General features: G+C 38.1%; 1 protein-coding gene across 4 annotated transcripts in view; it reads left to right on the top strand.

Annotated features, from left to right (window-relative positions):
* The window catches only part of CDH20 (cadherin 20), a 216,579-nt gene that overhangs the window by 85,057 nt on the left and 117,357 nt on the right, over window positions 1-14,165 (top strand). The window contains exon 2 of one of the 4 annotated variants that reach the window (XM_030810311.1): window positions 2,483-3,987. The exons of 1 other annotated variant lie outside the window; for it this stretch is intronic. The gene's annotated coding sequence lies outside the window, so the exon portion shown is untranslated. Of the gene's footprint in view, window positions 1-2,270; window positions 3,988-5,929; window positions 6,032-14,165 lie in introns of those variants that run through there. 2 more of the 4 variants (XM_030810310.1, XM_030810312.1) reach the window with 2 other exon arrangements.

Below are 14,165 nucleotides of genomic sequence, written 5' to 3'. Positions count from 1 at the left end.
TGGAACTGCAGTGGTACACAGGACAGAATGAGACCTCCCTTGCAGCTTGCACTCTGGCAAGGAATTGCAATGCCCAGGCTGACTCCTACTCACCACCACATTCCTTGCTGGTCCTGCAAAAACTCCTATTAAACAATCTGGTTGGGCATGGTGGCTCACTCCTGTAATCCCAGCACTTTGGGAGGCTGAGGCAGGCGGATTGCCTGAGATCAGGAGTTCGAGGCTAGCCTGGCCAACGTGGCAAAACGCTGTCTCTACTAAAAATACAGAAATTAGCTGCGCATGGTGGTGTGCCTGTAATCCCAGCTACTTGGGAGGGTGAGGCAGGAGAACTGCTTGAACCTGGGAGGCAGAGGTTGCAGGGAGCTGAGATTGCACCACTGCACTCCAGTCTGGGTGACAGAGCGATACTGTCTCCAAAATAATAATAATAATACATACTAAAATTTGCCAACTATAAAGAACAAAGGGAGAGAGTCATGACCTTGCTCTTTCCAAACTTAAACAGCTAACAATTAAACTTGACACTACTTGATCAACAGAGTGGTAAAATTAATGAAATGGTGTCTAAAATAATGTTCAAGAAATTTTTTGTAAATAAATGAAGCAGAGAAGTAAAACAAAGAGATAGCAAAAATATTGCAGCTAACACAGAACATTAAAAACTAGTGTAATCTAATCCATGGACCATGCAGATAAATTTCACTTAATCAAATTCATAATATTCTCTCTTATTATCTTTGCAAATTCACTGTTATCACCAGAGGCATAACTCCTACTTTATATTCCAAAAAAGAAGCCCCAGATCTAAATCTCTGAGTCTCTGGCAATCGGGCTTAAATGTTTCACTATCTCATAATGTCATTTATAATTATAAAGTGTACAGCTCTATTCCTGGATTTGTGGGTCTCTTACAAATATAAACTATCGCCTGGTGTTTAATAGATCAGTAGAGTGACTATAGTTAACACAAATCAATTATACATTTCAAAACAGCCAGAAGATAATATTTTGAATGTCTATAGCATAAAAAAGAATAAATATTTGGGGTGGTAGATATATATACCAATTAACCTGACCTGATTATATGAATATATCAAATTATCACATGTACCTCAAAAATATATATACCTAATATGTATCAATAATAAACCAGATAGACAGACAGACAGACAGATAGATGATCATGAGTCTTTCTTCTCCAGAGGGGCACATAACATAGAATTAATTCCAATTCCACTGGAAAAATTTTGTTTGTCTGATTAGTGTCAATGAGGGGGGAAAATTCAGTAGTTTTCATCTAAATAGTCACAAATTCCATTTTCAATAACGTTCATATCATACAGTGAGCTCATTTTTCAAGCAACTTTTCAAAAATCTATACACTACCATGCTTACTGTACTTAATATCTAAAATAACAAAAGAAGCATATTGATTTGGGATTAATATGGCTTCTAGTCCATGCATTCATGGACCTTAATGAGGATGGTAATATTTTAAAAAATACATGAAATTCACTATTAAATTAACATGAGTGGTTCTTTAGCTCCATGGGACAGAAAAGTGATTTCCTACATAAGCTTAAAGACATAATTAAACATATATTTCATTTCTCTTTCAAGAATATTCTTCTGAGCTTATCGAATACAGCTGCAGGGAAAGCAACTGGCAGTTTCCAGGCAAAAGGAAAACAGTCCTTTATAAGCTGCTTTATGGGTTGTCAATTTCTCTTTCTGTCTTTCCACATTGTCATCTTCTGTCTTGATATCATTTAAATTAAATTAGAAATTAGTGTTTTACTTGGAAAAAATAATGTTGCTACAAGTCAAGAAATAAATAAATAGTCAAATTAATGAGAATTTTTCTAATTACTTTCTAGTTAGCCAGGCAGTTCTGTTGACCTTTGCTCTGTGTTTTTAGGAGAAGCTGTTATCAGAAGAAAACTCCACAGTTATAACTGCACATTACATTTTCTTAAAAAACCTCAAACTATTTCTATGTTCAGGGAAATATTTTTACTCAGCATGGGAGCCAAGATTCTGAAAAAGATTATCATACTGTGAGCTTTTGATTACATGACATTTAATAAAAAATTATTCACAGTATACAATATAGAAAGAGAACAATACTTTTGTTGAATGTTTTAAATATATAAAATATATTTATAAATATATACTTACATAAATGGTCACATTTTATACAATAGTTACCAAGTGTGGACAAGCCTATAATTCATAAATAAAACTGTCCATGACTCATCTAACATAAATTTTATGAAAGAGTAGGAGAAAATAGTTCCAATGATTATATTTTGCTTTTGACTATGTTTATAAGGGAATTCTCTTTTACACAGAGAACGCAATTGTTATTTTTGTAATTTAGGATAAGTCTTGTGGGTAGGTGAATGACTTAGCTACTAAATAAAAATACAACTTTATCATTATCAGTTGGTTTTTATTTCTTTCTGTTTTTTTCATCAAGAATATTCAATGGCTGTTCCAATGGGAGAAGAAGAAACAGGGCAAATCCTGGTGAGGTCCAGAATCACGTGAAGTGTGGACCAGTAAGAATGTGGTCAGCAGCCTCAGATCACCATCAAAGATGCAGAAGGATGAGGTATACAGAGCACAGGGAGAATGTTTTGGGGAGGGCCCCCTGCCCTCTCAGGGTCTCTCTTTTCAGCTCAGGCAGCCCCCATCAGAGCACTTAGTGTTATTGAGACACAGCCTGGACCCTCTTCCTATTTGAGCTCCTCTAAGTGTTTCTGAGGACTCACGCCTTCTTGTAAAGAACTCACTTATCTGAGAGTCATAGTTTCATAGTACAATCCCATTCACTTGTTTGTCAATAATCTCTGCATCATCCATCAGGGCCAAGGCCCTATCTTACCTCTACCCTGACTCCCCTTTATATGCTATACTACAAGATTAAGCATCTATTAAGTCCGGGCTGACTCTCTCTGGAAATTTCTTTTTTTTCTTTTTAATTTAATAGATCTATGCTAAATTTTATAACATCTAGCAGTAAAAGCCACTGTTTAATCATGATGTATATCAGACTCCCCATTCCTGCTTCTCTCCAGCCTTCTCTCCACAAAAAAATCGCTAAATTCAAAGCTTTTTGATCTCATTCTATAAATCTGAAGTTCTGGAAAATTATTTTATTCAATATAAGCTGTCTATATTTCACTTCCAAATGCTAGATTAAATTCTTTCAATGTGACAGTGTTTTATAGTTTTCTAAAATACAAAAATTAATTAAAGAGTATAGCATATGCACAGAGACAATGATATCATTTTCAAAGATTTTAATCCTTTCTAAATGTTTATATTTTTTCTAATTTTATCTTCCCTCATTCTCTGGCAAGTATACCCTTCTTCGCCTCCTACGCTCATCAAAAAAATGGCAGCAAGACAACCCCCAGCACTGCATTCTATGCAGACTTGAGTATGTGCCCACAGTGTCTTCAACTCATGTTTGTTTATTTTACTAATACATAATTGTACATACTTATGGGGTATATGTGATATTTTGGTACATGCATATGATGTGTAATGATCGAACCAGAGCAATTATGATATCCATCACCTCAAACATTTATGACTTTTTTGTGTTGGAAACATTTCAAGTCCTCTCTTCTAGTTCGTCTATTTTGAAATATATAATAGATTATTGTTAGCTACAGTGAGCGTTTCACCAGCAGACTTAATCACCTCATGTTTACAAGCAGTGTGCTACAAGCACTGAAGACTTGCCTGCCATCTTGTGCAAGGTTTACTAAATGGGAGGCCAACAGAAACCAAAATGTGTCTCTCTGAGCATTGGAAAGCATGGCAGTGACAGCACTGATTATTACTTGTGTCTAAATTAGACTTAATTTGCTCTAGGTTAGATACTATGCCCTTCTCAATCAATACAATATTCGTCATGCTATGGAAAATTGTAAAATATACAGTGATTGCTGAGATCTCATCCATCTAGAATTTGTAAGTACTAATTTTATTTAATGTCAAATAGCATTGATTTAGAATTAGTCAATGTAGTATGTGAAAAACATTTCTCAGAATGCATATTATTTTTCATATTTACTTTGAGGTAGACTTCTTAGTATCATTGGGATAATACTGGAATCCAACCTGATATAAGAACATACCCTCTGCTAATAAAATTTTAATTCATGTATTTCTTCTTCTTCCTTCATATTTGTGTTTTCTAACAATAAAAAATATGAAATAAGAACCTAGCCCTGGGCCACAAACCATTTGGGGACATTCCTCAGTATTCTCATCTCAATTTTTTAACTAGAGAGAAAACAAATCAATAACTGGATTAATAATTAGGTTCTTGAGCTTCTAAAATGTCTCTCATTACTTGATGGGTTCTTTTTTTTTTTCTCCTTCTTCCAGTTACTCTCCCTCTCTCCCACTTCCCCGCTCCTCTCTCTCTCTCTCACTCTCACTCACTCCGGCTCTAGGTATAGGTCTATCTCAACTCCTTCCCTCCCTGCCCACTTCCTGAAAACATCTTACTGAAGATGCAAGACAAAGCTGAGGTATGTTGAGGGGAAATAAAGTCCTAGAGAGGCTTATGTCAGATGATAGGGTCTGTATTTACAGTTCAGTTTCCCCGATCCTCCTGTTTAGGTTTGTTCTCCAGCACAGGAAGATGGACAGGGAAATGATGGGAACTTCCAGCAATGACCCTGTCATTAACCCATAGGAAAGAAAGTATCCTATACCCTCAGAGAAGCTCTGAAGGAGACAGAGATACAAAAGAAGGGATGTGAGGAAACACTGAGCGGGGCAGAGGCATGAGTAGGGCCCAGTGCCTCTCTCACTGCCCCTCAGACAGTGGTGGCCAGGTAACCACAGCAAAGGCCTGCCCAGAGCACGTTTGTCCCAACTCACTGCAGCATTCAGTGCCCCAAAATTTTTCAGCAACTTGGATGGAGTTGGAGGCCATTATTCTAAGTGAAGTAACTCAGGAATGGAAAACCAAATATTGTATGTTCTCACTTATAAGTGGGAGCTAAGCTATGAGGATGCAAAGGCATAAGAATTATATAATGGACTTAGGGGACTCGAGGGGAAAGGAGAGTGGGGTGAGTGATAAAACATTACACATTGGGTACAGCATATACTGCTCAGATGACGGATACACCAAAAACCTCAGAAATAACCACTAAAGAACTTACCCATGTAAACAAAACCACCTATTCCCCAAAAACTATTGAAATACATTTTTTAAAAAATAAATAAAGACCTAAATAAATGAAAACATGTTGCAGGTTCGTGGATTAGAAGACTTAATATTGTTAAGACGGCAACACTCCCAGTTCATTCTTTTCCATGCTATTACAAATGGAATTTAATTTGCAAATCGTTCATTGCTAGTGTACAGAAACACAACTGATTTTCATTTGTTGATCTTGTATCCTGCAACTTTGTTGAACTCATTCATTACCTCTCATAGTTTTGGGGTTTTTTAATGTTAATTCTTTGGGATTTTCTATATATACTATTGTGTCATCTGGAAATAAAGTCATTTTACTTCTTCCTTTCCAAAAAAAAAATAAAATAAAAAATAAAATAAAAATGGGAAAAAGCCCCTTATCTAGGTTGTTGTGAGGATTAAATGAGTTAACAAACGTAAAGCTCTAGAACAGGGCCCAGTATACAACCAACTCTCCCTCAATCATTTTATAAGAAATACAATATGGTGTACAAGAGGGCAAAGGACATAAAATTTAGAAAGGGTTTGAAAATGACTCTTCAAAGCCTTAGGGGAGGAGAAGGATTATAGGAGGAAAATGGCATTTTTTATCTTCTCAAAATACAGAATTTTTTAATAGACCTAGCTAAATGGCAAGGGAGCCGTTTTTCAGTTTATTTGCTTGTTTTGCTTTCCAACAAAACCTAAGTAAGGCTCCCTAACTGCAGTCTTACAGTTAAATCGGTTCCTTTGCATGGGTGGAGACTGAGTAGAATTCATACATCTGCCCATTGACTCCCAGCGTTCTCTCCATGACAGGTCAGTATTGCTTGTCCCACAAGGACTGACTTAATGGCCTGCATCAGCAGCATATTGTGTGATTCATTTTCTTTGCAGGGAAGTCAGTCATAATTTTAATAAACATTTGCAGTCACTGCTCATCTTTGCTGCAGTGTTCCTGGGACACGTCCTCGTGGTTTTGTTAAGCAGCAGAGCCTGTGTGCTCTGTCAGGACATCAAGTATCCTGGGTAATCTCTGTGATGACTCCAGCAGAGAAATTACAGCCCTGAACAAGGGAACGCAGTCATTGGGTCTGTAGTCAGTTAAGTAGGGACCTGACTGAGACTGCAATGACTGAAGCATGTTTTAAGAAGCAACAGTATGAAGGGGACGCAGAGCAAATCAGGGGTCAGAACAGAGTGAGGGACAAGAACAGAAGAATTAAGAAAATATTATTATTGTTGGTAGGGGGAGATTTGGGATAAAGAGGAAATAGGATCAAGAAAGAAGAGTCCGCTAAGTATGGGAATGTAGATTTCCGTTCACTTCCCTAAGTCTGTTTTTCACCTGTATAATTAATAACGACCAATAATTGTAAGGCATTTACTATGTGGCAGGCCCCATTCTGTTTTAAATGTTTCAACCCATTTTATCCTCACGACAACCCAGTGAAGTATGTACTAACATGTTTGTCTTTATCATAACCCATTTTATAGCAAAGTGAGGAACACAGTTTAAATCATTTGCCCAAGGTCACCCACCTAGAAAGCAGAGGAATCATGATTCCCACCTTGATAGCCTTGCTTCAGGGCCTATGTGCTTAACCATTATGCTGTACTGAAACGGTAGAGAACTAACTACAAACGTGGTCTCCAACTTTTGTCTGAGACTACCAAGAAGTCAGAGCCTTTGTTCTTTTCATTTCCTATCCTTCATAAAGCAAGACAACTTTAATAAGACCGCAAAGATGAAATACCAAAATAAGATTGCATGATTGGATGTTGCAGCAGTGTCAGATTACAATAAAATTTCTAAATGTTTTCTATTTCTGTGCTTCTCTTATCACAAACTGATAAATAGTTCACAGCACTAGCTGGCTGATCACATTGTATGTAGTGCTAAACTGCATGATCTCTAAAATCCCCTCCAGCTCTGTGGTTCTGAAGAACAAATTTTGAAAAGCTGGCCAGGTTTCCCTCTTCTCTACAAAAACTAAATTCCAAAGGAGGTTAAAATTAAGCCTAAATAAAGCTTCTAAAACAACGCCAGATTTATGTTAGACATCTTCCATTCACCTACAAGCATTTGCTGAGCACATACTTTGTTTCTGGTGTTGTCATGGGTGTTAAAGATAGAAAGATAAAGATATAGCCCCCTCCACAAACTTACACTCTAGATGGGAGGATAAAAATACATCAAATGCTGTAAGATTGGCACAAGCTGATGACATTTAAAGCTAAAAAAGCAAAAAGAAGAGACATTCTTTCCTCCCTCCCTTGAGTCCCTTTCAAGGAATAAAAGGAATGATTCCTGTGTTTCCCACGTAATCCTTTTTACCTGCTGAGTGTAGGGTGGGGAGGTGTCAGGGTGGTATAAAAATGGAATCTGCAATCAAGTAAGAGATTTCTCATGCTCTGTTCTTACCCAAGCTACAGTACCTCTGACCTACTGTCACCTTAATATTACTACCAAAGAAGTGTAGGTGGCCCCAGATGTCTCATGTGTGCTCCATAATGAATATTTTTTGACACCCCTGGGACATCATGGGCCATTTTTCTCCTCCTTTGATCTGGTTCATTGGGTGATGGCTCCTGCAGTGCATGTGCATAAGTGGTAGCACAGCCACAGATGGCTGCTGGGGTCTCCTGTGCCTGATAATGAGGGCCTTGCTATTGGGTCAAGAGCTCCATTTCCCATCACTGTAGAAGATCCCCATCAACACTGACACCTTACATCCCAATATCTCAGCTCTCTTAGCTTCCACTGGTTCTTCCATTGTGCCTGCCTCATTTTCTTTGTATAGAACTCAAGTATCAGTTCACAGTGGTTAGGAAGACACAGATGGACTCTGCATAGAATCACCACATCTCTCAGACACTAGCCCATAGTTCCTGAAACAGACTTTTTCCTCTGAAATGTGCATTTCACCTCTTCGTCTGAGATAACATTATCCAAATTCCCTTAGTTCTTTCCAATAAAACAGACCCATAAGGGACCCACCCACCAGCCCTCCAGCCATTCCTGATACAGGTTTATGCCAGAACACCTATTCAAGAATATGCCAAGGCTCAACCGTATGCCCCCTCTTCTTTTATTTTTAATGAGTACCACTTGTCTATGCCACAGTAGTTCCCAGCTTCAGTTAGCCTCCACAGCACCACACCCTGTGACATATCTTAGGGAACACACCAGTGGAGAGCGTTATGTAGGAATTTCTAGGTGGTGAGGGGGGTTTTATCGAATTACTGAGAGGTGTGGGAGTATGCAAAAAATCACAAGTTTTTGACTCTCTTGCTACAGTCATGGTTCTTTTTCATTTCAAACAAGGAGAAATTTTAGGAAAATCATAATGTGCTGGATTTTTAAAATGCTAATTCACATGTCTTTAGACTTTTGTTTCTTAATTGTCCTCATCCCAGACACAGACCATTGTACTGAATGTTGATTCTGCGACTACATTTGGGAATTTTGCAAGATATCTCCTACTTCTTAGAGTTGCATTTCCTCTCACAGTTGTTCCAATTTGACTAAAAGTTGGCTTTAGAATGAGATTGTTTGTGTGTGTTTTCTGACCTTTCAGTTGTTTATAACCCCCAAAATAATCACAATTATTACGTATGTTGTTCAAGTACAGAGCAAGCCAGCTCAACTTCTCTCATGACTTCAGCTCCGAAGAGAAATCATGTTTTTCTACTGTAGACACAACTTAATTTTTTTTTAGCTTTTGTCAAATTTGGCTTATCTTCTCCAAACCAGCTGGAGGAAATCCAGAACATTCTATCCACCTCTTTACCCACCTCTTCTCCCCAGCACACCTGGACAGCCTCATCTCCCCGATTCTCTCCACATGAAAGAGTTAAATCACCTCAGCAATTCTCTCCAATTCCCAGTAAGATGCCTGTCAAATCAAGAGCATAGAGATGCTTTGAGGAGTTCATCTGAGAAGTCATCCCTTCCCAGATAAAAAGTGATGGTTTACAATTATTATTTCTTCACTGGAATAATACTCTTCCCACTCAGATTTCAACAAACTATGTTCCTTTGTAGTGGGTACTCTGAAAAGAGGACTGTAAGCATCCTGACACTTCAGCTCCTATATATTGTGTCACATATACAAGCAACTTCAAGGGAGCTATAACTTCAGAGGCAACCCACAGGGGTCATCCTGACAGCACAGGACTCTATGGAGCAGCTCAGCAACCAGAGTAGAATATCCACTCCTGGCTTTTTTTTTTTAAATTGCCCCCTTACTCCTAGGCATCTTTTTTATTTTATTGTTTTTAGAAAAACAAAATGCCTGACTTTTGCAGTTTGGTCTTGGTCATGCTTACCAGCATAAATCTCACAGTATCTGGATTACACAGTATCTAGATTATAAACTCTCTAAGAATAAGAATATATCCCTCTACTTTTTTTGTTCAAACAGTGATGGGTCTACATAGGGTCCTCAGTAACTACCAGTCAGTTGATTTCAGAGGTAAGCCATGAAAGGAGAAGACCACAGAGGTAAAGTACTATTCTCATCACATCATATTAGGATACATGTTGATAGTATCAACATGGCATCACTGTTGATGTTAACCTTGCTCACCTTGCTGATACAGTGTTGTCAGGTTTCTCCACTATAAAATTACTCTTTTTCCATACTGTACTCTTTGGAAGGAAGTTACTCTGAAGCCCACATTTAAGGACTTGGAAGCTATGCTCCACATCTTTGAAAGCAAAGTATCTACACACATTATTTGGAATTATTCTGCAATGAGATTTGTCCCCTCTCTCCCATTTAATTAATAATTTTTTTCAGTATGCACTAATGGATATTCATTGTAATCTTTGGGTTATAATCCAATACTATATCATTTATTTTACTGTTCAAATTGTTCCAGCTTTGGCCCTTGGGAGCTCTTCCAGATTGGCTCTTGTGACCCTTTGACATGCCATCATTTGTTTTTCAAGCACTTTCTTACTTTCTGGCAGTATAAGACCCTCTGGGTCCATCTTGGGTGTTTCCTGCCCCAATACTAGAATCAGCCATCTCTTCAAGGAGCCCTGGTTTCTTTTCCTGAAGAATGGTATTGGAAACCAAGATCTGGGCCCTAGGTGTGCTTGTATCTACAAGGGTTTTGTCACTTCTAGGATCTCTCAAGTGACAGAGATAGGAAATATATGTATGTATGTGAACTTGTAGACCTATGTATCTACAATTCTCTGTTTCTATCCATCTGTATCTGTGTTAAGCTAAATATGAGTTCATACTTATATCTCGGACTCATCCAGCACCACATAGTTCTTTCTAGCATCCCATGTTGCCTTCCTGCAACCTCCCCTTCAACAGTGAGAAATCTCTCTGTAACTCCTACGTAACCATAAGAAAAACATCAGACAAACCCAAACTGAAGGACATCCTACAAAATATCATAACTGCCAAGGTCATCAAAGACAATGAAAGTCTGAGAAACGAAAGAAATATGACTAAATGTAGCCTGGATGAGATCCTGGGACAGACAAACGATGTTAGGGAAACACTAAGGAAACCCAAATAAAGTATGGACGTTAGTTAATAATGATGTATCAATATTGATTCATTAACTAATTTAATTAAGTCCATTAAAGTATGGACTAGTTAATAATAACGTATTGATATTTGTTCATTAGTTCTAATGTACCATAGTCATGTAAGAGGAAACTAAGAATAGGGTATATGAGAACTCTGTAACATCCTTGCAACTTTTCTGTAAATCTAAAATGATTCTAAAATGAAAAGCGCATATCTTAAAGAAAAGACCTAGAAAGTGCCTACCATATATGGTTTAATAAATGATAGCCCTATTATTTTTTACAATAATTTTTGCCATCTTGAAAAGTGAAAAGAAATATTTTTGTTGCTTTAATTTTAATTTCTTTGATGATTAGCGAGGCTGAGCTTCTATAAAAGTTTGGTGTTGCTTTTTGTATCTACATCCTTTATCTGGTTTTTGTAGCTTCTTGATTTTTCTGAATTGTCTAGCTACGTGGGTAATCAAACTTCCCAGTTTCTCAGGGACAGTCCTGATTCCTGTCTGCTGTACCAGCTGATGATTAACATGAACGCTTTGTATTTAGAAAGATAAATTATAGGCAGGACATGGTGACTCACACCTGTAATCCCAGCACTTTGGGAGGTCGAGGAGGGCAGATCACCTGAGGTAATGAGGTCCAGAGTTTGAGACCAGCCTGGCCAACATGGTGAAACTCCATCTCTACTAAAAATACAAAAAAATTAGCTGGGCATGATGGCGGGCGCCTGTAATCCCAGCTACTCGAGAGACTGAGGCAGGAGAATCACTTCTGGGAAACGGAGGTTGCAGTGAGCTGAGACCATGCCACTGCACTCCAGCCTGGGTGACAAGAACAAAACTCTACCTCAAAAACAAACAAACAAAAAACAGAAAGATAAATTATATGGTCACCCTACTGTGCCACAGCACTGCCCTGACCAGCATGCTTTTTGTCTGTTTCCCCACAAATATTTCCCAGCACCCTAGCTGCTGCTTCTTACTCCATCCCCATCCACAACTGGTGCCCAGACCTTGGCAGTTAAACAGGGTACTTTTTTTGGTAGATAATAGTCTTCTGCCAAAAAACTCAAAACATTTTGCTAAATAACCAGTCTTTGGAGGAGATACAACCTTCTATATAAATTACTACCCAGTTCAGTACTGCAATACTAAACCTTCCATAGTTGAAAGTACTCTAAACGTATAGAGGTCCCTTTCCCAAACCCTTGTATTTTGAAGGACATTTTCCTCTGCTCCTGTCCACCTTGCTGAACTGCATTCAATGCCACCCCCAAGAGAAGGGGTGATGGCACAGAGCTGTGCACACACAGTCTTACAGCCATCTGAGGAAGACACCCCTCCTCTAACCTTCCTCCTGTTCTTCCCCTCCCTTCCCTTTTCCTTCCTTCCTTTCCTACTTTCTTTTTACTTTCCCTTCTTCCTTTCTTCCCTCACCTCTTCCTACTGCTTTGGCAAGGGAAAGTTGTTTGTGGTTCAATTTATTTTTCCCCTTTATTTATTATGCAAATAATACATGTTAATTGAAGAAAATCAGAAAACACAGATAGCAAAAAGAAAAAACATACACCACATACAGATAGCAATTAACATTTTAATGTATCTTTCCCTGTCCTGTTAGGAGCAGTGTAACTATGTGGAGAGCACTGTTAGACTTAAGATCTTCTCGACTTGGCTATGTGACCTTGAATGAGTTACCTCTCTAGGCCTCAGTTTTCACATCTGTAAAATGGGGATAAACAATGTGTTTTTTTATTATTATAATAAAATATCACATTATTATATCAAGATCAAACAAGGTAATATATATATATCACCGATCACCGTGCCAAACACAGAATAGGTGCAGAATAAATGGCAAGTGTTACTAATACATGTCTAGTCAAACATCCCAGTAATGGGCACCTTGTGTTTTGTTCAACAAAATATAGAACTGTTTGTGATTAAATCTAGATCTGTATTATTTTTGGTGTTTATTTCTTTGTATTGCCTTTTTTATTTTGAAATATAATGAAGACAAATATATGTTAAAACATAATTAATAAACATCATGTATTGCCACTACTTTAGACACACTCTGGGAATTATCATTTCCCTAGGATTTTTAAATTTCAGTCTCACATGTGAAAATTTGTGGGGCCATTTCAAAGTAGAAACATGAGGCCAATGATACCCTTGGATGCCCTTGCTTTCATAAACACCAGCTCTTCACCCATATGTACATTCTGGGTCACGGTTTGATCTTGAGGACTAATGAGCTCCAAGGAACAATCTAAGCTGAATATAGTATTGATCACCAAAATATGAATAGAAGCTGTTTTCTGAATTTTACTTGGGCACTTGCCTCTCCTGGTGTTTGCTGCTGTATTTGGGAAAATGTTGTTTGCTGTTGTCACTGTTTGTGTTGTTCAAGAGCAGGATGTTGGCTTGTATTGGCTTTCCTAACTGAGAAATAAGAACCCAAGAAACAGTATAGAAAATGTCACTTCTGTTTACTCTTAGAAAACAGAACCTTAGAAACAAATTCAGGGGTAGAATCAATACAACACAGAGAAGGTATTGAGTTCATGGGTGTTTGACCAGATTTTCCCTGAAGAAAGGTCTGGGATGGCTGATATTTGGGGACTACATATGTATATGTACTCTTTTAGGCCCCCAAATCTGAGCAGTAACAGCTCTTTATACTGTGACATATGATACAGGACATAAGCAGCCTGTATGTTTCTAGATGTATTTTCACATAGCATTCTATATGAAAAGAAAACCACGATGTGTGTAAAATCAGTGAAAGGAGGCTTCACGACATAAATCTTGTCAGTTAATTGGCCCATTTCATCTATTAGAAGAAGTCCACGATAGGGCCAGCTAGCATAGCCCCTGGCATTACAGGCAATGATAGATACCTGTTGAACTGATTTGAAGGTAAATTGTTAGACATGGTACGGAATTCTGTATTTAGTGTACAGGTTATGTGGTGACAAACCACATTTTATGTCTTCAAAATATCCTTCGGAATTCAGCACAATTATTAAATGCTAACTAAGTGCCAGACACCGTAATAAGTATTTTGCATGGTAACCTCACTTTATCACCTCAGGCCCTGTAAGGGAGCTATTATAATTACCTAATTCTTACAGATAGGGAAACTGAGGCCTCAAGAGGCCTCCTAGCTGACAGGAGGCAGAGTGAAGTAGACACTTACCCACTTCTCCCCACTGCAAAATTTGTCCTGGGAGGTCTGGTGGTCCATGAGGTCTGTGGGCTGCTCACTGTGCCTGCACCCCAAGCTCCCTGAGCCAGAACTTTCTTCCTAAGTCTTAATTTGTCATGAAGTTTTCCTCCTACAGCTTATTAATTATTGAGGTAAGGCTGATGAAAAGTATTAATATAATATAAA

The sequence above is a fragment of the Nomascus leucogenys genome, chromosome 4 (genome assembly GCF_006542625.1).
Source record: "Nomascus leucogenys isolate Asia chromosome 4, Asia_NLE_v1, whole genome shotgun sequence".
NCBI lineage: Eukaryota > Metazoa > Chordata > Mammalia > Primates > Hylobatidae > Nomascus > Nomascus leucogenys.
This window is presented reverse-complemented; position numbering and strand designations above follow the sequence as displayed.